This window comes from Eubalaena glacialis, chromosome X, assembly GCF_028564815.1.
Source record: "Eubalaena glacialis isolate mEubGla1 chromosome X, mEubGla1.1.hap2.+ XY, whole genome shotgun sequence".
Taxonomy (NCBI): domain Eukaryota; kingdom Metazoa; phylum Chordata; class Mammalia; order Artiodactyla; family Balaenidae; genus Eubalaena; species Eubalaena glacialis.
The window spans coordinates 66,409,994-66,431,817 of record NC_083736.1 but is presented as its reverse complement, the minus strand read 5'-3'; the positions used below and the strand labels follow the sequence as shown (position 1 = coordinate 66,431,817).

The window sequence follows — 21,824 nt, the reverse complement described above, 5'->3', positions numbered from 1 at the left end:
AAATGGAGGAATCAAAGTTTCTGACTCAAACATTTCAGTGGTGGAATGTATTGAAATGGGAAAGACCAGCTTGGCAAAAGAGAGACATTCTTTTCCTGGTCAAGTGAGCCACAAATGCGGATACCTAACTAGTTATTCCATGAAAAGGGAGGCAGTTCAGTTCAACAAGCACCTACTATATGGGCACAATGCTAAGTGCTGAGGGTACAAAGAAGTAAAAGACATATCCCTTTGCTCAAAGAGCTTACAGTCCATCAGGGGAGACAGACATACATAGGCAACTTCAATTCGCTGTATTAAACACTGTTAGAGGCATGTACAGAGTCTATAAGGTCACAGAAGAAAGCAAATTACTCAGACTGTGGCAGGGGCATGGGAGTCAGGGAAGATATCCTGAAGATGATGTCTGGCTAAGGACTGAGCCGAGGATTAGCCAGGCAGATAAGTGTGTGAAAGTATAGGAGGTTAAGGAAACAGCAATAGAAAGGCACACAGCCGTGAAACAGCATGATGCCTTTAGGGAATTATAAACAGTGCAGTATTACCAGAACATAAGCTTGAAGGCAAGGAATGAGAGGAGATGAGACTAGATAATAACGTTGACAGTAGCAAACAGTTATTGCTCACTTTTTATATGCCAGGCAGTGTTCTAAGTGCCTTACATGGATATGTCATGTAATTCTCACAATTATAATACCAATATGGAAACTGAGACAGAAGGAGATTGGGTACCTTGCCCAACGTGGCACACCATCAGAGCTGAGATTCAAAGCAGGCAGTTTAACTCCAGAGCCCATGCTTTTAACCACAGAAAGCTGTGTCATGCTGAAGAACTGAGAATGTACCAACAGGTACTGCCAACAGGCAGTACTGAGTCATGGAAGGGCAGTGACATGGTCAGATCTGTGTTTTGCTGAGATGATTCAGGATAGATTTAAGAGAGGCCAGGCTGGAGACTGTTGCAATATATCAGGCAAGTGATGAAGAGAGTTTAAAGTAGGGCTGAAGACAAGGGAAATATTTTTAAAAATTTTAGGAGACAGAATTAGCACAACTCGGTGATTAATTGGATTCTGAAGGTAAAGGAGATGGAGAAATCTAGGATGTCACCATGGTTTTGATGACTGGATGACGTTACTGCATGATGAATACAGGAGGAGGAGCACTACAAGTGAGCCAGTTTTTACGTTGAGTACCAGGTGCCAAAAGAACACCCAAGTGGATCTGACCAAGATGCAGTTGGATTTAAGAGTCTGAAGTTCAGGGGATATATTCAACTGGATATAGATCTGAGTATCAAGAGCATGTGATTCAAACCATGAGAGTAAATAGATTACCTATGGAGAGTGTGTAAGAAGGAGACCATAGAGCCAAGGAGGGGATCTTGAAGAATTTCAGTGTTTAAAAGACCAGTAAAAATGAGCTCGCAAAGGAGACTGAAAAAGTATGTTAAGGATAAGCAGTATAGCACAGGGATTAAAATCATGGACTCTGGATCCAGTCTGTATGATTTTTTATACTCTAGGCTCTGCCACATACCAGCTGTGTGACTTTGGGCAAGTTACTTCACCTCTAAGCCTCAATTGTTTGAGGATTAAATGTACATGTAATTAATGTAAAGCCCTTAGAATAGTGCCTGATAAACACACAGTAATTATTAGCTAATACTTATTAGGAAGAAAACCAGAGTAGGATTACAGAAAACAGAAGTTGAAAGTTTAAGATGAAGAGAATTCTCAGATGTGTCAGATATAGGTGAGAGGTCCAATAAGCTATAGACTTACAAGTATGAAGTAGAATTTGGCAAAATGGAGGCTACTGGTTACTTCGATGAGAAAAACATCAATTATATGTGGAATCTAAAAAAAATGATACAAATGAACTTATACAAAACAGAAACAGACTCACAGGCAGAGAAAATAAACTATGGTTACCAAAGTGGAAAGGGGGGGGGGATAAATTAGAGGAGTTTGGGATTAACATATACAAACAGGTATATAAAATAGATAAACAACAAGGACTTAACTATATAACACAGGGAACTATATTCAATATCTTGTAATAACCTATAATGGAAAAGAATCTGAATATATATATATATATATGTATATGTATGTATAACTGAATCACTTTGCTGTACACCTGAAACTGACACAGCATTGTAAATCAACTATACTTCAATTTAAAAAAAAAAAAGTGTCAGGGGACTTCCCTCGTGGTCCAATGGTTAAGACTCCACACTTCCACTACAGGGGGCCCGGGTTCGATCCCTGGTCGGGAAACTAAGATCCCACATGCCACATGGGGCAACCAAAAAAAAAAAGAGAGTCAGTGAGTGGAAGGGATAGAGGCCAGACAACTGTAGGTTGAGTGGTGAATAGAAGGTAAAGAAAATGAAATGACAGCAATGGGTAGGGCTAACTCTTTCAAGAAGCTTGTCATTTAAAACAAAAATCTCAAGTGAAGAAAGAAATATGTATAAGGATGCTCACCTTAGCTTTTTTGTATGATAGCAAAACCACAGAACTGTCCTAAATGTTCAAGAATGAAGAGATAAGATGTCCATAGCGGGGTTAGGGAAAGTGGTAAATATTGGAACAGTAATTGAGAAGAATAGGAGAAGAAGCTCACCAGAGATGAGTGAAAGGATCATGAAGAAGCCCACAAAGTGTATGTGCAGTTGGAAACCATAGATTGGTGATACCAGTCTGTCCCTTGGTGCAGTTTTCTGCAATAGTGGCAGAACAGAGAAGGCACATTGCGGGGGCTGACCTGGAGTGATGATTATTCCAGGCAGATGGGGCAAAGGGACAGAGGTTGAAGGTGATGGTGAAAGAGGGCTCAAGAGTATAGTCATGTGGTCTAGGCTGGATGTGGGGTCAAAAGGAGAAAATAGGGATCAGGGCACTGGGGTGTCTTTGTGAGGTCAGAAAGCAGAGAGTGGGGTGAAGACACAAGAAAACTGGTAGGACCAGAACTTGGACTCAGTGTAAGATATTGGAGGCAACATGATAGAAAGGGCATAGATTTTAAAATCAGACATACTGGAATTTGAATTACAGCTCTAATATTGAATAGCTATATGACTTTAGGCAAGCTCCTTGAACTCTATAAACTTCAGTTTTCTTATGTGTAAAGAAAGTATAATGACCCCTGTCTCACAGAAAAACTGGCACATGGTCATGGTCCGATAGCTGTTAGCACCACCACCCCATGTCTCCCACTCAACACTTACTGGGCACCGATTATGAAACATTCTTTTCTGGGGACACCAAGATAAAGGTCACTTTACTTCCTTTTAGGGACTTATGGATTAGCAAAAGTAACACAAATACGAGGAGGTAAATAACAATACAGTGTAAACAGATAAATTACAGTTCTAGTTGCCAAGTACAATAATAGCAGGATGAACACAGTGCTGTGGGAACGCAGTGCAGGTGTGACTAATAGTGCCTAATGGAATGAGGGAAGGCTTCCCTGCAAAGCTGTTCAGCCCAATTTTTAGTTCTAATGTAGCTTGAAAGAAAGTAGCAGGAAATGGGGAGATGACTCTTTAAGGGCGAACAGCTGAGAAGCTTTTGCTTTTATTTTCCTAGACAGTGTTCCAAGGGGCAACAGGTTCAAGAGAAGGTGTTTGTTTAAGGAAAATGACCTGTGGGGGTCTGTTACTGAGGAGAAGTATGGAATGAAGTGAGAGGCATTTAAGACCATTGAGAGGAAAGGCAGTAATTAAGAGTTTAAGGTTCCGGGGAGGTAAAATCTGGAGCCCAGGTTAGGGGTTTACTTCTAAACAGGATACAAAATAATCCTTTCTCTAACATTGAGGGGAAAGACGGGGGACTTCCCTGGCTGTCCAGTGGTTAGGACTCCATGCTTCCACTGCAGGTGGCCCGGGTTCAGTCCCTGGTCGGGGAACTTAGATCCCACAAGCTGCATGGCGTGGCCAAAAAAAATTGAGGGGAAAGAAAAAAAGATACAAATAGACAAAGATAATTTACATCTAAAAAGAGGAAAGAATTTCATTTCTGGAAATTGCATTCTAGCTGTATGCAATTTTTCTTGGTTTTTATAAACCAAGAATATTTCCTTAATATGTTCACAACAAATTTGAGGAGCTAATCCCTACAACGGATAGAGCTGCCAACTGTTGGTGAAATGGAAGCAACAGAAATAAAGAGCCTCCAAGCCCTCCCCTCTGCACCTAGGCAAAGGGGGTGCTGGCAGCTGCGGCAGCAGGAGAGGACAGTGACAGGGAGCTGCCACCTTCTCTCACTTGCTTTCACCTTCATTTCTTAACTGCTTACTATATGAGTCCCTATTGCCCACTCTAATCTTCATTTGCTCCAATCCACACACGAGCATACCACATGAAGCAATTTTCCAACCTGAATTTTGCCCACTTCTGAATAGAATTGGCAGCCCATGTGGCAGCTGTGCTGACTTAATGGACCCAAAAGCATTTGGCTGCATCACGCTCTCTCCTGACCTTTGCAACCAGCAACTCTCCCTTTCTGGGATAATATCCCACAGTTACTTCCCTGGCATGCAACCTGCAGGAAGTAGACCTTCTGAAATGAGACTTGCTGACAGTGACATGGAGCTAGCAACTCTGCCTAGCCCCATGAGGAGCATGGTAGGGGGTAGACTCAGGCACTGGGAATTTACCAACTGCTTTATGCCTAATACCTCTTCAAATTGCACCATTTAATAAAATCAGATGAATTAATTAAAACTCTGCATTGTAGAGACCTTCAATTAATTGCTGCTTTCTTGCTTCTGCTCTAAGCACATGCCACAGTAACAAAATGTCTGTACAAATTGGAAACGGTCTCCTTGTCCTTTTACTATTAACATGAAAAATGTCTACATTTCCTGCTAGATCACGCATTGGCCTTGTAAACTTTAGGACTTTTTTATAACCAGGAAAAAATTCCAGGGGAGGATGAGTATCCCCATAAGGAGATAGAGTTTCTTCCAAGATAATGAAGAAAACAATTTCTCCTCAGAGGAATACTACAGAGGGATGAGAGCCCAGGAAGATGAAGAGACTCTGCTTCTTTAAAGAGAATGAGCAGACCTCACTGAAAAGAAGCATAAAAGAAAGAAAACTAACATTAATTGAGCACCTACTGTATGCCAAGTACTGTGATAGATGCTTTCACAGGCCTTATTTCATTTAACCTTCACAACAACCTTGTGAGGTATTTATCTACATTATAGAAGAAAAAACTGTCTTAAAGAGTTAGCTGGTTGGTCCCAAGGTCACACAACTAGTGAGTGAGTAGTAGAGGAGAGTAAGGGAAAATCCGTAAAGATACTTGGGCAAGAGAATAGACCCCTCTTACCCCATTTTGAAACGAGTGGATTGGTTTCTTTTAAGACTCAGTCATTGCTTCTTATAAAGCCACCAATCCAAGAAAATCAGGGCCCCACACTTATGACCTCATTTAGCCTTAATAACCTTCTAAAGGCCGTGTCTCCAAATACAGACACATTGGGTGTTAGGGCTTCAGCATATGAAGTTGGGGGAGTCGGGGGGACACAATTCAGTACATAGCAGGTGAGATGCATAAAATATGTGACTGTACACACAGCTGTACTTGCTGTTTTTAATACTGCTAGGAGGTTTGGGTTCTTCAAAAACAGGAATTTTGGGAATTCCCTGGCAGTCCAGTGGTTAGAACTCTACGCTTTCACTGCCAGGGGCCCGGTTTCAATCCCTGGTCAGGGAACTAAGATCCCATAAGACGTGTGGCACAGCCAAAAAAAAAAAAAGAAAGATTCTAAAAAAAAAAAAAGAAAGAAAAACAGTAATTTTGATAAATTCTATTTTGTACAATTTCCATGAAAAAAGTATTATGATTTATTTATAGTTGTACATGCTGAATTGACTATAGTTTTGAAAGGAGGAAACTTTCATTTTGACTGAGCATCATTAAAAATACAAATCCTTCACTTAAAATTTAAATGTGATGATTAGAAGAATTTTCCACAGACTAACTTTGGACTTTGTACATTTCAAGCTTTGTTTCTCCTCTGCTCCCCAACATGTCTAAGACAGGGCACTATAGGATACATTCATATGGCTATAACACCTCTGGCTGTCTCTGTTTTGCGTAAAGATGCTGGGTGAGTCAAGACATCGGGTTATGGGAGCATTCCTGAAGCCATTCCTACACCATTAGCAATAAATTAACTATACACATAAGTCATTGCAAACCACATAAATATATCCCATTAAACCCAAACTAAATCTATCCACAACTCAATTTCCTCTTAGCCACTCCAGTGCCACCCAACACAAGGGGGATGTCTGATGGAGGAAAAGTCAGACTGGAGAAAAGTCTTAACTGAATATGGTTAAATATCTTACTTTGCAAATTAGATTTTATATATATATATTTTTTTTATATAATATATATATTATTTTACAAGGGTATATATATATATACCCTTGTAAAATAATGTTAGGGCCACTCCCAGGACCTTGGAAAGGGTCTGTCCAAGTGAGGGACTTTGAAGATTTATGATTAGCTTCATCGTAAATTAGCATCCAAAGAAAGATATATTCAAGTTGCTCTAAGTGATCAGCAAAAGCTTCATAAGGGAGGTAATATATGAGCTGAATCTTTAAAGGTACTCAAGGGGGAGGACATTTCAGGAAAAGTGATTGCCTGTACAAAGCCAGAGAAAGGTAAAAGAACACATGGTCTTGGGGAACTATAAATAGTTTACTATGTATGTAGGGCATCTGAGGAAATAGTGGGAGATGAAGCAGCAGAGGCAGACCTGCAATTGAAAGACATCAGGCTCTTGGAAAGTCATGGAAACTCTCGCTTATATTCTTCCCTAAGCTACCTTAAGTTCTCTTACCTTCATTGGGAGGAAGAAGTTAGTTTTATCTGTTCCTGTTATGGGTGTGATACAACAACTAGACAGGAAATCAGGAAAGATAAAGAAGAACTCAACACAACCATCAACCAAGAGGATCTAACTGACATTTATAGAACACTTCACCCAATAACAGCAGAATATACATTCTTCTCAAGCACCCATGGAACATATACCAAGATATACCATATAAAAATGATGGAGTAGGCAATGCCGAGCGACCATCACTCCACAGAAGCATAGAAAAACAAACAGAAACTGTCAGAAACAACTTTGTCAAAACTCTGGAAAACAGTCAAAGGTTTACAGCAATCAAGCAAATGCCAAATCAAGGAAAAGTCAACTTTACAATGGTAAGAAACCACAGTGAGTTACGACTTCATACCCGTTAAGATGGATATTATTTTTTAAATGGAAAATAACAAGTGTTGGTAAGGACATGGAAAAATTGGAACCCTTGTGCCTTATTGGTGGGAATGTAAAATTGTGCAGCTACTGTGGAAAACAGCTTGACAGCCCCCCCAAAAGTTAAACACAGAATTACCATATGACCCAGCAATTCTTCCTCTAGGTATATTCCCCAGAGAATTGAAAGCAGACACTTGTATATCAGTGTAATTACAGCATTATTTTAAAAAGCCAAAAGGTGGGAACAACCCAAATATACATCAAAAGATGAATGGAAAAACAAATATGGTATTTACATACAATGGAATATTACTCAGCCTCTAAAAGGAATGGAATTCTAATACATACTACAATATGGATAAACCTTAAAAACAGTATGCTAAGTGAAATAAGCCAGACACAAAATGGCAAACAATGTATGATTCCACTTATATGAGGTACTTCGAATAGGCAAATTCATAGAGACAGAAAGTAGATTTAGAGTTTACCAGGGGTTAGGGGGAGGGAAGGATAGGGAGTTATTGTTTAATGGGTTTGTAGCTTATGTTTAAGATGATTAAAAAGTTCTGCAAATGCATAGTGATGATGGTTGCAGTTTTGTGAATGTACTTAATGCCACTGAACTGAACACTTAGAAATGACTAAAGTGGTTTAAAATTTTTTTTTCAACAAGGTGTTGGAAGATATAGTTGAAGAAATCTCTAAGAAAACAATAGGTAGAGAGATGAGAAACGGAAAAGAGAAAAATAAGAAAATTAAACAATTAATCCATGAGGTCCAACATCCAATAAAAATAATTCCTGAGAAGAAAATTAAGGAGAGGAAATTATCAAAGAAATAATAAAAGAAAATCTCCCCCAAACCTAAGGACATAAATTTCCAGACTGACAGGGCCCACTGGTTGCCCAGCACCATAAAGGAAAAGCAAATCTCAAGTCATATCATAAAACTTTAGAGCAAAAGGGAAAAGAAATTATTCTAAAAGCTGTAAAGCTTCTAGGGAGAAAAATTTGGGGTCACACAAAAAGGTTCTAAAATCAGAATGGCTTTGGACTTCTTATCAACAATACTGAAAGCTTGAAGACATTGGGCCTTGAATTCTATATGCAGCCAAACTATCAATCAATTGCAAGGATAGAATACAGACATTTTCAGGCATGCAAGTTCAGGAATCTTGGAGTAGGTACCCAACAAAACGAGGGCAATAAATCCAGAAAGCGGAAGACATATGATCCAGGAAACAGAGGATCCAATGCAGGAGAGAACAGCAGGGATTTCTCAGGATGATAGTGAGGAGAAGGTCCCATATACCAGCTGTACAGAGGCCTAGAAATCAAACAGTCCAAATTGGAGAGTTTCAAGGGAAAGGTTCTGAAAAGATGGAATTCACAGATTGCCTGGTGTGGTTGACAATACTGAGAAGAATATTACAGTTTTGTCAAAGAGTGTGGCATGAGTTAGTGATAAATACATAGGAATTGATACGCATTAGTGATAAGTACATAGAAAGCTAAACAACATATATAAGGTGAGGTAATTATTAATTCCAGGAAAAAAATTTTCAAGGAAGGAAAAGTAGCCATACTATATAGCAGCTGGCTCAGCTGTGAACAGTATTTGTTGTCACCATAACTTTAAACACTGAATGTTAATTTGGCCAACAATTCTGGGATAATTAAATGTGGAGTATGAGACAAGGTGAAATGTGTGTGTAGATGGATGTGGGAGATAGTAATAGGACTCAATTATAATCTTCCATAGAAGGAAGTCAGTAGAGCGTATCAAATATTGAAAAACAACTACCAATCTTCTCATTTTATTTGAATATATACAGGGAAATACTAGAAGCAACTAAAAGAATGAAATGTGGCTGTTTGTTGGAAGTAGAAATTGGAAATGTGAAGGGATAAGTTAGAGAACTGCTGTGTGTCATCGCAAGACTTAGGTAATAATGTTTGACTTTGTAAACTATGTGCATGTTATTAAACTATTACTTTGATCAAAATACAAATGAAATAAATAAAAGTTAAGGGTCATATCAAGGTGTACCGTGTAATCCTAGTTCAAATGCAATGCCCCCTGGGATAAACTGTTAAAGGAAAATAACAGCTCATGGTACAAGTAAAAAGATACCTAGCTTTTTAATGGTAGGAGAGCTTTATGGCATTTTTACTTGCCCTTGTCCTACTCCCATCCCAACTGGGCAGCACTCTCGAAAATATGTTCCTAGTGTAGAACCCTGGACCATGGTTCAAGAGGGAAGAGAGTAGACCTTATTTGAAAATTACTGTGTAGATCTATTCTAACCTGTCAGGGGCTACCTGGATGACAGATGCAGGGTACTCATCTCTGTTACACCTAACTTGAAACTCAACTAGGTCATAAAAGTGGTGAGCATTGCTTGAAAACATCGTAATGTAGATGAACAACCCACAGATTCCTGAGGCAAAAGACTGCAGTTTAGACATAAAATAGACAACCTAAGGCCTGGGAGGAAAAGCCAGAGAGAGTGTTTCTTTGGAAAATGAAGGCAGTCAAAAGCACCTGTGTATATGGGGAAATGCCCAGGGCACATAGCATGCTCAGAAAAGACCTGAGAGGACCTTAAAGACTGGAAGAGGTATTTTTTTGTCATTTTAAAAAACTCCTGACATTCAAGGAAATCTCTGTCAAAATGCTAGCAATTCACTAGAAGCTTCAGGCACAAGATCAGTGAACTTGAAGACAGGACGATTGCAATTACCCAGTCCAAGGGACAGAAAGAAAAAAGAATGAAGAAAGGAGAACAGAGCCTAAGGGACCCATGGGACACCATTATGGGAGTCCCAGAAGAAAAAGAGAGAGAGAAAGTCAGAAAGAATACTTAAAGAAATAAAGGCCGAAAGCTTCCCAAATTTGATGAAAGACATTATCTACACATCCAAGAAGCTCAATGAATTCCAAGGAGGATAGGTGCAAAGAGATCCACACCAGCACTCATTACAATTAAACTCTTGAAAGACAGACAAACAGAGAATCTTGAAAGCAGCAAAAGAGAAGCAACTAGTCACATACAAGGGATCCTCAATAAGATTAAAAGCTGATTTCTCATCAGAGGCCATGGAGGCCAGAAGGTGGTTGGATGACATATTTAAAGCACTGAAAGAAAAAAAACTGTCAACTAAGAATTCTATATTCAGCAAAATTCTTCTTCAAAATTGAGGGAGAAATTAAGACATTCCCAGATAAACAAAAGTTGAGGGAGTTTGTTAACACTAGACCTACCTGAGAAAAAATGGGGCAAAAAGAAGTCCTTCAAGTTGAAATGAAAGGACACTAGACAATAACGTGAAGCTATATGAAGAAATAAAGTTCTCTGGTAAAGAGAACTACATGGGCAAACATAAAAGCTAGTATTGCATTTTTGGTTTGTTAACTCCATTCTTTCTTTCCTACATGACATAAAAGACAAATGCATAAAAATAATTATAAATCTGTTATTGGGCACACAATATCTAAAGATGTAATTCGTGACAACAACATAAGGAAGGGGATGGAACTGAATAATAGCAGAGTTTTTATATGCTATTGAAGTTAAGTTGGTATCAATTCAAACTATATTATAATAAATTTAGGATGTTAAATGTAATTCCCATGGTAACTACAAAATAAATGTTCTTTGAATGTACAAATGGAAATGAGAAGAGAATCAAAAAGGTTCACTACAAATAATCAACTAAATACAAAAGAAGACATTAATGTAATAAATGAGGGACAAAGATAGTATAAGAAATGGCAGAAAGCCTTCCTTATTAGTAAACACATTAAATGTAAATTAATTAAAGTGTCCAATTAAAGGCAGAGATTGGGCAGAGTGAATTAAAAAAAGAAACCATGGTGCAACTGTATGCTGTCTATGAGAAATTTACTTTAGATCCAAAGAAATAAGTAGGTTGAAAGTGAAAGAAGGGATGGAAAAAAATATTCCATGCAAATGGTAACCAAAAAGAGCTGAGGTTGGCTATACTAATATCAGACAAAATAGACTTTACGTCAAAAATTGTTACAAGAGACAAAGACATTATATATTGATAAAAGGATCAATTAATCAGGAATATATAACAATTATAAACCTATTTATACTATACAACAGAGCCCCAAAGTGTAGAAAGCAAACATTTACAGAATTGAGAAGAAAAATAGACAGTTCTAATGTAATAGTTGGAGACTTCAAATACCACTTTCAATAATAGTTGGAACATCTAGACATAAGGGCAATAAGGAAATAGAGAACTTGAATAGCATTATAAACCAATTAGACCAGAAAGATACGTAGAGAGAACATTCCCCCCAACAACAGCAGAATGCACATTCTTTTCAAGTGGACATAGAACATTCCCCAGGATTGACCATATGTTAGGCCACAAAACAAGTTTCAATACATTTAAGAAGATTGAAATCATTCAAACTGTCTTTTCTAACCACAATGGAATAAAGCTAAAAGAAAAACAACAGAGGGGAAAGTGAGAAGTTCAAAAATATGTGGAAATTAAGCAACACACTCTTAAAACAACTAATGGATCAAAGAAGAAAACACAGTAGAAATGAGAAAATACTTTGCAATGAATGAAAATGAAAACGCAACATACAAAACTCATGAGATGCAGCAAGAGCCATAATCAGAGGGAAATTTATACCTGTAAATGCCTACATTAAAAAGAAGATCTCAAATCAATAAACTACTTTTACATCTTGAAGAACTAGAAAAAGAAGAGATAACTAAATCCAAAGCTAGCAGAAGAAAGGAAACAACAAAGATTAGAATAGAGATAAATGAAATAGAGAATAGAAAAACAGTACAGAGAATGAACAAACCCAAAAGTTGGTTCTTTGAAAAGAGGAACAATGACTTCCCTGGTGGTGCAGTGGTTGAGAATCCGCCTGCCAATGCAGGGGACATGGGTTCAAACCCTGGTCCGGGAAGATCCCACATGCCACAGAGCAGCAAAGCCCATGCGCCACAACTACTGAGCCTGTGCTCTAGAGCCCATGAGCCATAACTACTGAGCCCATGTGCCACAACTACTGAAGCCCATGCACCTAGAGCCCATGCTCTGCAGCAAGAGAAGCCACCGCAATGAGAAGCCCGCACACTGCAACAAAGAGTAGCCCCCACTCACTACAACTAGAGAAAGCCCACGCACAGCAACGCAGCCAAAAATAAATAAATGAATTTTTTTTAAAAAAAAAGAGCAACAAAATTGACAAACCTTTAGCTAGACTGATAAAGAAAAAAGAGGGAGAGAGAGAAGACACAAATAACTAAATTCAGAAATCAACGGAAGGACATTGGGACTTCCCTGGTGGTCCAGTGGTTAAGAATCTGCCTTACAATGCAGGGGACACAGGTTCAATCCCTGGTCAGGGAATTAAGATCCCACAGGCCGTGGGGCAACTAGGCCCAATGACCACAACTACTGAGCCCATGTACCACAACTAGAGACCCCACATGCTGCAACTACAGAGCCCACACGCTCTGGAGCCCACATGCCACAACTAGAGAGCATGCGTGTCACAACTACTAGACCCACACACTCTGGAGCCCATGTGCCACAACTAGAGAGAAGCCCCGCATGCCACAACTAGAGAGAAGCCCATGCGCCACAACGAAGAGCCCACACGCTTCAATGAAAGATCCCACATGCAGCAACTAAGACCCAGTGCAGCCATAAATAAATAAATAAATAAACGAAGGACATTACTGCCAAACTTACAGAGACTTTTTTTAAGATTATAAGAGAATGCAACTAACAATTGTATACTAACAAATTAGATAGCCTAGATGACATGGACAAATTCTAGAAATAAAAAAGTTACCAGAACTGACTCAAGAAGAAATATAGCATCTCAATAGATCTGTAACAAGTAAAATATTTAAATTGAATTAGTAATGAAGAACCTCCCAACAAAGAAAAGTCACAACCAGATGGCTTCACTGGTGAGTTTTACAAAACATTTAAAGAATTAATACAATTTGCCTCAAACTCTTCCAGATAACTGAATAAGATTGAACACTTCCCAACTCATGCTAGGAGGCCACCAGTGCCCTGATACCAAAGCCAGATAAAGACCTAACAAGAAAAGAAAATTACAGCCCAAAATATCTTATGATTATAGATGCAAAAATCCTTTAACAAAATACTAGGAAACTGAATTCAACTGCATATTAAAATGACCAAGGGGAATTTAACCCAGGTATGCAAGGATGGTTCAACATAAGAAAATCAATCAATATAATACATCACATTAATATAACAAAGGGGAAAAGCTACATGATCATCTCAATTGATGCAGAAAAGGCATTTGACAAAATCCAACACCCACTTATGATAAAAGCATTCAGAATGCTAGGAATAAACAGAAACTCCTCAACATGATAAAGGGCATTTACGAAAAACCTACAGCTAACATAGTCAATGGTAAAAGATGAACACTTTCCTTCTAAGATCAGGAATAAGACAAGACACCCACTTTTACCACTGCTATTATATATTATACTAGAATTTCTAGCCAGAGCAATTAGACAAGAAAAAAGGAAATAAAAGTCATTAAGATTGGAATGCAAGTAATAAAACGCTCCCTATTCACAGATGACGTGATTGTACATATAGAAGATTCCAAAGAATCCACATGAAAGCTACTAGAGCTAATGAACAAACTCAGCAATTAAGCCGGTTGCAATACACACACAAAATCAAATGTGTTTTTATACACCAGCAATAAACAATCCAAATATTTTTAAGAAAGCAATTCCATATAGCATCCCAAAGAATAAAGTACCCAAGAATAAATTTAACCAAGGAGGTGAAAGACTGGTACACTGAAAACTGCAAAATATTTGCTGAAGGAAATTAAAGAAGACCTAAATAAATGGAACAGCATCCTGTATTCACGGATTATAAGACGTAATATTGTTGATATGTCAGTACTGCCCAAAGCAGCCTATAGATTCACTGTAATGCCTATCAAAATCCCAACAGCCTTTTTTGCAGAAATGAAAAGGCCAATCCTCAAATTCATATGGAATTTCAAGAGGCCCCAAATAACCAAAACAATCTTGAAAAAGAACAAAGTTAGAGGACTCACTTCCCAATTTCAAAACTTACTACAATGCTACAGTAATCAAAACAGTGTGGTATTGGCAGAAGGACAGACATGTAGACCAATGATATAGAATTGTAAGTCCAGAAATAAACCCATACATCTATGGCCAATTGATTTTCAACAAAGGTGCCAAATTCATTTAATGGGGAAAGAAAGAACTCTTCAACAAATGGTGCTTGGACAACTGGATATCCACATGCAAGACAATGAAGTTGGACTCCCGACCACACAACATATACAAAAATTAACTCAAAACAGATCACCAATCTAAATATAAGACCTAAAACCATAAAATTCTTGAAGAAAACGTAAAACATAAATCTTCATGACCTTGGAATTGGCAGTGGATTCTTAGACATGACAACAAGAGAAAAATAGATGAATTTGACTTATCAAAATTTAAAACTATTGTGGATCAAAGTACATTATCAAGAAAGTGAAAAGAAAATCTATAGAATGGGAGAAAATATTTGCAAATCATCTAATAAGGATTTAATATTCATAATATATAAAGAACTCCTAAGCTCAACAAGAAGACAAATAACCCATTTTAAAAATTGGTGGGCTGGGTGCAGAGTGGTGAGGTGAGGGGATCGTGCTGCAGGGACAGCGGGCCTGCCCCGGTGGCTGCCGCAGGTCAGACGCAGGGAGCACCCTCTGGCCAGCGGACAAAGGGTTAACGCGCCGGCGGTGACCGCAGGCCGGATGTGAGAACCTCGGCGCGGCGTCCGCGCTGCAGGTGCACCCGGGTGGGCAGAGCGAGCCGGCTGGCGGGGACCTGACCGACCGGCCGAGGCTCCCCTTCCCCTGCGGGGGTCGCTTGGCTCCCTCCGCAGGCACCCTCTTTTCTAACTTGAGGGCAACAGGTGGTGCCTGTGGACCGAGGGAGAGCCTGGCTCCGCAGTGCTGGGAGCGGCAGTTACTCTCACCAATTAGGGCATGGGGGCACGTGTGGCATGGATGCGCTGATGCAGGTGACCAATGGGATTTGGGGTCAGGGGTGGGCCGTGTGGAGTGGGCACGGTCGTAGTCTGGAGCCACGGTTTCTAGTGAGGCAACGGCCAGAGCTGCGTGTAGAGCTAAGCTGAGCGGCGGTGGAGTGCTTCTCTGCCCCCGTGTAGAAGAGCCTACCAATGCTTTCTCATTTGGATCCAGGCTCCAATTCGGGAGTCTGGTAGCTGGATCCCCTAGGAGGAGAAGTTCTCAAGCAGTAAGAAGAAAGCCTTTCAATTTGGAACACTTCTTTGCAGCTGGAAATGGGGAATGGACTGTCAGACCAGACTTCGATCCTGTCCAGCCTGCCTTCATTTCAGTCCTTCCACATTGTCATTCTGGGTTTGGACTCTGCTGGAAAGACAACTGTGTTATACAGGCTGCAGTTCTGCAGTTCACTGAATTTGTAAATACCGTACCTACCAAAGGATTTAACATGGAAAAAATTAAGGTAACCTTGGGAAATTCTAAAACAGTCACTTTTCACTTCTGGGATGTAGGTCGTCAGGAGAAATTAAGGCCACTGTGCAAGTCATATACCAGATGCACAGATGGCATTGTATTTGTTGTGGACTCTGTTGATGTTGAAAGGATGGAAGAAACCAAAACTGAACTTCATAAAATAACTAGGATATCAGAAAATCAAGGAGTCCCTGTGCTTATAGTTGCTAACAAACAAGACCTGAGGAACTCATTGTCTCTCTCAGAAATTGAGAAATTGTTAGCAATGGATGAACTGAGCTCATCAACTCCCTGGCATTTGCAGCCCACCTGTGCAATCATAGGCGATGGAATGAGGAAGGACTTGAGAAACTACATGATATGATAATTAAAAGAAGAAAAATGTTGCAGCAGCAGAAAAAGAAGACGAATGGTGATAACCTTTTAGGTCTGTGTGGAGTAGGTTTTCTGTGGTCTGATTTTGACAAATGGAAGAGTGTCTACAGCCTGGTTTGCCTGCCTGCCCTCCTGGATGCTGTTAAAGCTTTGTTTTGTTGAACAATCAGATGTCCAACTCTGTTGCCTTGTGGAAGATGAGTAAATGCAGTGCTTCTTAAAATGGCCTCTTCTTCCTACCCCACAAATCTTTTGGTACTACCATTTTGGGAAGCCAAGCAAAGATAGAAAATTGACCAGAAAACAGCTGTAGAAATTTGACCTGAAGTTAGTGAAATAAAACTTTGAAGAGTGTCTGCCTAAAAAAAAAAAAATTGGCAATGCACAGAAATCTCTTGCATTCCTATACACTAATGATGAAAAATCTGAAAGAGAAATTAAGGAAACACTCCCATATACCATTGCAACAAAGAGAATAAAATACCTAGGAATAAACCTACCTAAGGAGACAAAAGACCTGTATGCAGAAAACTAAGACACTGATGAAAGAAATTAAAGATGATACAAACAGATCAAGAGATATACCATGTTCTTGGATTGGAAGAATCAACATTGTGAAAATGACTATACTACCCAAAGCAATCTATAGATTTAATGCAATCCCTATCAAACTACCAATGGCATTTTTCACAGAACTAGAACAAAAAATTTCACAATTTGTATGGAAACACAAAAGACCCCGAATAGCAAAAGCAATCTTGAGAAAGAAAAATGGAGCTGGAAGAATCAGGCTCCGTGACTTCAGACTATACTACAAAGCTACAGTAATCAAGACAGTATGGTACTGGCACAAAAACAAATATAGATCAATGGAACAGGATAGAAAGCCCAGAGATAAACCCACTCACATATGGCCACCTTATTTTTGATAAAGGAGGCAAGAATATACAGTGGAGAAAAGACCAACTCTTCAATAAGTGGTGCTGGGAAAACTGGACCACTACATGTAAAAGAATGAAATTAGACCACTCCCTAACACCATACACAAAAATAAACTGAAAATGGATTAAAGACCTAAATGTAAGGCCAGACACTATAAAACTCTTAGAGGAAAACATAGGCAGAACACTCTATGACATAAATCACAGCAAGATCCTTTTTGACCCACCTCCTAGAGAAATGGAAATAAAAACAAAAATAAACAAATGGGACCTAATGAAACTTAAAACCTTTTGCACAGCAAAGGAAACCATAAACAAGACGAAAAGACAACCCTCAGAATGGGATAAAATATTTGCAGATGAAGCAACTGACAAAGGATTAATCTCCAAAATTTACAAGCAGCTCATGCAGCTCAATATCAAAAAAACAAACAACCCAATCCAAAAATGGGCAGAAGACCTAAATAGACATTTCTCCAAAGAAGATATACAGATAGCCAACAAACACATGAAAGAATGCTCAACATCACTAATCGTTAGAGAAATGCAAATCAAAACTACAGTGAGGTCTCACCTCACACCAATCATAATGGCCATCATCAAAAAATCTGTAAACAATAAATGCTGGAGAGGGTGTGGAGAAAAGGGAACCCTCTTGCACTGTTGGTGGAAATGTAAATTGATACAGCCACTGTGGAGAACAGTATGGAGGTTCCTTAAAAAACTAAAAATAGAACTACCATACGACCCAGCAATCCCACTACTGGGCATATACCCTGAGAAAACCATAATTCAAAAAGAGTCACGTACCACAATGTTCACTGAAGCTCTTTTTACAATAGCCAGGACATGGAAACAACCTAAGTGTCCATCAACAGATGAATGGATAAAGAAGATGTGGCACATATATACAATGGAATATTACTCAGCCATAAAAGAAACGAAATTGAGTTATTTGTAGTGAGGTGGATGGACCTAGAGTCTGTCATACAGAGTGAAGTAAGTCAAAAAGAGAAAAACAAATACCGTATGCTAGCACATATATATGGAATCTAAAAAAAAAAAATGGTTCTGAAGAACCTAGGGGCAGGACAGGAATGAAGACACAGATGTAGAGAATGGACTTGAGGACATGGGGAGGGGGAAGGGTAAGCTGGGATGAAGTGAGAGAGTGGCATGGACTTATATATACTACCAAATGTAAAATAGGTAACTAGTGGGAAGCAGCTGCATAGCACAGGGAGATCAGCTCAGTGCTTTGTGACCACCTAGAGGGGTGGGATAGGGAGGGTGGGAGGGAAGGAGACGCAAGAGGGAGGAGATATGGGGATATATGTATATGTATAGCTGATTCTCTTTGTTGTAAAGCAGAAACTAACACACCATTGTAAAGCAATTATACTCCAATAAAGATGTTTAAAAAAAATTGGCAAAGGATTTAAATAGACATTTCTCCAGAGAAGATTTACAAATGGCCAATGAGCACATGAAAAGATGCTCAACGTCATTAGTTATTAGGGAACTGCAAATAAAAACTTCAATGAGAAACCACTTTATACCTACTGGGATAACTATAATTTTTAAAATGAAAATAGCAGGTGTTACTGGGGATGTGGAGGAATTGGAACTCTTGTAAATTGCCACTGGGAATGTAAAATGGCACAGCCACTGTGGATAATAGTTTGGTGGTTCCTCAAAAAGTTCAGTACAGAATTACCATATGACCCAGCAGTTACACTCCAAGTTATATACCCAAAAGAACTGAAAACAGGGACTTAAACAGATACTTGTATTCAGTGTTTACTGTAGCATTATTCACAATAGGCAAAAGGTGAAATAACTCAAATGTCCATCAGTAGGTGAATGGATAAACAAAATGTGGTATATCCATACAATGAAATACTATTCGGCCATAAAAAGAAATGATGTTCTGATATAAGCTACGACATGGATGAACCTTGAAAGCATTATGCCAAGTGAAATAATCCAGACACAAAAGGATAAATATTATATAGTTCCACTTACACAAAATATCTACAATAGGCAAATTCATATAGACAGAAAGTAGGTTAGAAGTTACCAGGAATTGGGGGAAGGGGGAATGGGGAGTTATTGCTTAATGGGTACAGAATTTCTATTTGGGATGATAGAAAAGTTTTGGAAATAGATAGTGGTGATGATTGCACAGTATTGTGAATGTACTTAATACACTGAATATTATACTTAAAATGGTTGCAATGGCATATTTTATGTTTTATATACTTTATCACAATGATATTAAAATTTTAAAGATAAAGATAGACCATATCATGGACCACAAAAGAAATCTCAGCAAATTTAAAAGAAGGAAATCAAACAGGGTATATTTTCTGACCAAAACAGAATCAAACAAATTAATAAAAGATAGTAGGATAATCTCCAAACATTTAGATACTTAAAGAACACACTTCTGAATAATCTATTTGTCAAAAAGCAAATTTCATGGAGAATCAAAAATTACATTAAAATGATTTAAAATGAAAATACAACATATCAAAATTTGTGGGACACAGCTAAATCAGTGCTGAGAGGGGAATTTACAGCACTAAATCTTTTAAAAAAAAGGATAATCTCAAATCAATAATTTAAGCTGCCACCTTAACATACTAGGAAGAGCAAATTAAATGAAACTGAAAACAATAATAATATAGAAAATGAAACAGAAAGGTGGTTCTCTGAAGACGTCAGTAAAATTGACAGATCTCTAGCAGGACTGACAAATTTAAAAACGGAGAAGACATAAATTGCCAAAATCAAGAGTGAAGTGGGGTATCACCACAAACCCTACAGGCATCAAAAGGGTAATAACAGAATACATCTAACAACTCTACACACATAAACTTGACAAGTTAAATAAAATGAACTGCTTCCTCAAAAACCACATACTACTGCAACTCGCCAAATATGAAATTATTTGAATAACCTATAACTATTAAGGAAATTGAATTTGTATTTGAAAACTCCCAAAAAAGAACTCTCCAGGCCTAGATGGTTTCACTGGAGGATTCTACCAAATGTTTAAAGAAGAATTCAAACCAAATCTATACAATCTTTCCAGAAAATAGAAGAGGAAGAAACACTTCACAACTCATTTCATTAAACCAGTGTTATCCTGATACCAAAACCAGACAAAGACAGTACAAAAAAAGGAAAACTACAGACCAGTATCTCTGCTCTGTGCATTCCATAGCTGAAAGACATAGCAAGCAGCATCTGAGGAGCATACAAAACAAAAAGGAAAAAATAAAACTGTCCCTATTTGCAAATGACATTATTGTCTACAATACAATCCCAAGGAATCTACAAAAACCTCCTAGAACTAATAAATGTTTTCAACAAGGTCTCAGGATACAAGATTGACATACAAAAATCAATTGTATTTCTATGTACTATCCATGAGCACATGGAAACCGAAATTTAAAATACAATGCAATTTATAATCAGCTTTTAAAAAATGAAATACTCAGGTGTAAATCTAACAAAATATATACCAGACTTGTATGTTAAAACTGCAAAACCCTGATGAAAGAAATCAAAGATCTAAATTCATGCAGAGACATACCGTGTTCATGGATTAGAAGACTCCTCGTAGTAAAGATGTCAATTCTTTCCAGATTTATGTACAAGTTTAAAATAATTCCTATCAAAATTCCAGTATGTTTTTTGAAAATATAGACAAGATTATTATAAAATTTATATGGAAAAACAAAGGAACTAGAATAGCTAAAACAATTTTATAAAAGAAAGATGAAGTGGGAGGAATCACTTTACCAATTTTAAGACTTAATATATAGGTACAGTAATCAAGACTGTGTGGTATTGGCAAAGGAATAAACACATCAAAGAACAGAATAGAGATCCCAGAAACAGACCCGCACAAATACAGCCAACTGATTTTTGACTAAGGTCCAAAAGCAATTCAATGGAGGAAAGACAGCCTTTTCAATAAATAGTGCTGGAGCAGTTGAACTTCCATCAGCAAATTGGTAAATTTAGTTTAAGAAAAAGCAGAAATCTATTTTACTGTTTTTGCAGCTTCTCTGTAGATTTGAAAATTTTCAAAATAAAAAAATTGGGGAAGAGACATATAAAATATAGTGCAATTATATTAATTTACAGTGGAAGATATACCTGTTGGGTAACCACAATAGTCTTATCTACTCCAAGGGCATTTCTTTCCCAGGATCAAGGGACCTAAGAAACTGAATTAGTAAGTCAGAAGGTTACTTGATGAGCATGGAATCAGAGTGAAGGAAGTGACTGTTTCATAATTGAGTCTTCATCCTTAGGGACCACAATATGTGTGTCTGTCATATACGTGGTCTACCCAGCTCCCTCGGCTCTCCAGCCACTGCACAAATGTACACACTTCCCTCTCCCATCCCTTCCTGTCCCTCTGCATAGTGAGGAGTGGGGGGTGCTGGACAAACAGTAACATATCTTCACTCTCTAATCCCTCTTTTTCAAATAACTCGTACACCACCTTTCTGTAGCACATTATTCTTCAGACAGTTTACAGTAAAACTGATTAGATTGCAGCTTTCTTCGAGTACATTCCAGTCTTGCAGATGT

The 21,824-nt window shown here is 38.3% G+C and overlaps 1 protein-coding gene and 1 pseudogene across 2 annotated transcripts in view; both read left to right on the top strand.

The window, feature by feature from the left end:
• The window catches only part of HDAC8 (histone deacetylase 8), a 236,021-nt gene that overhangs the window by 118,720 nt on the left and 95,477 nt on the right, over positions 1–21,824 (top strand). The window lies entirely within an intron of this gene.
• LOC133082632 (ADP-ribosylation factor-like protein 4A) lies at positions 15,699–16,434 on the top strand (annotated as a pseudogene).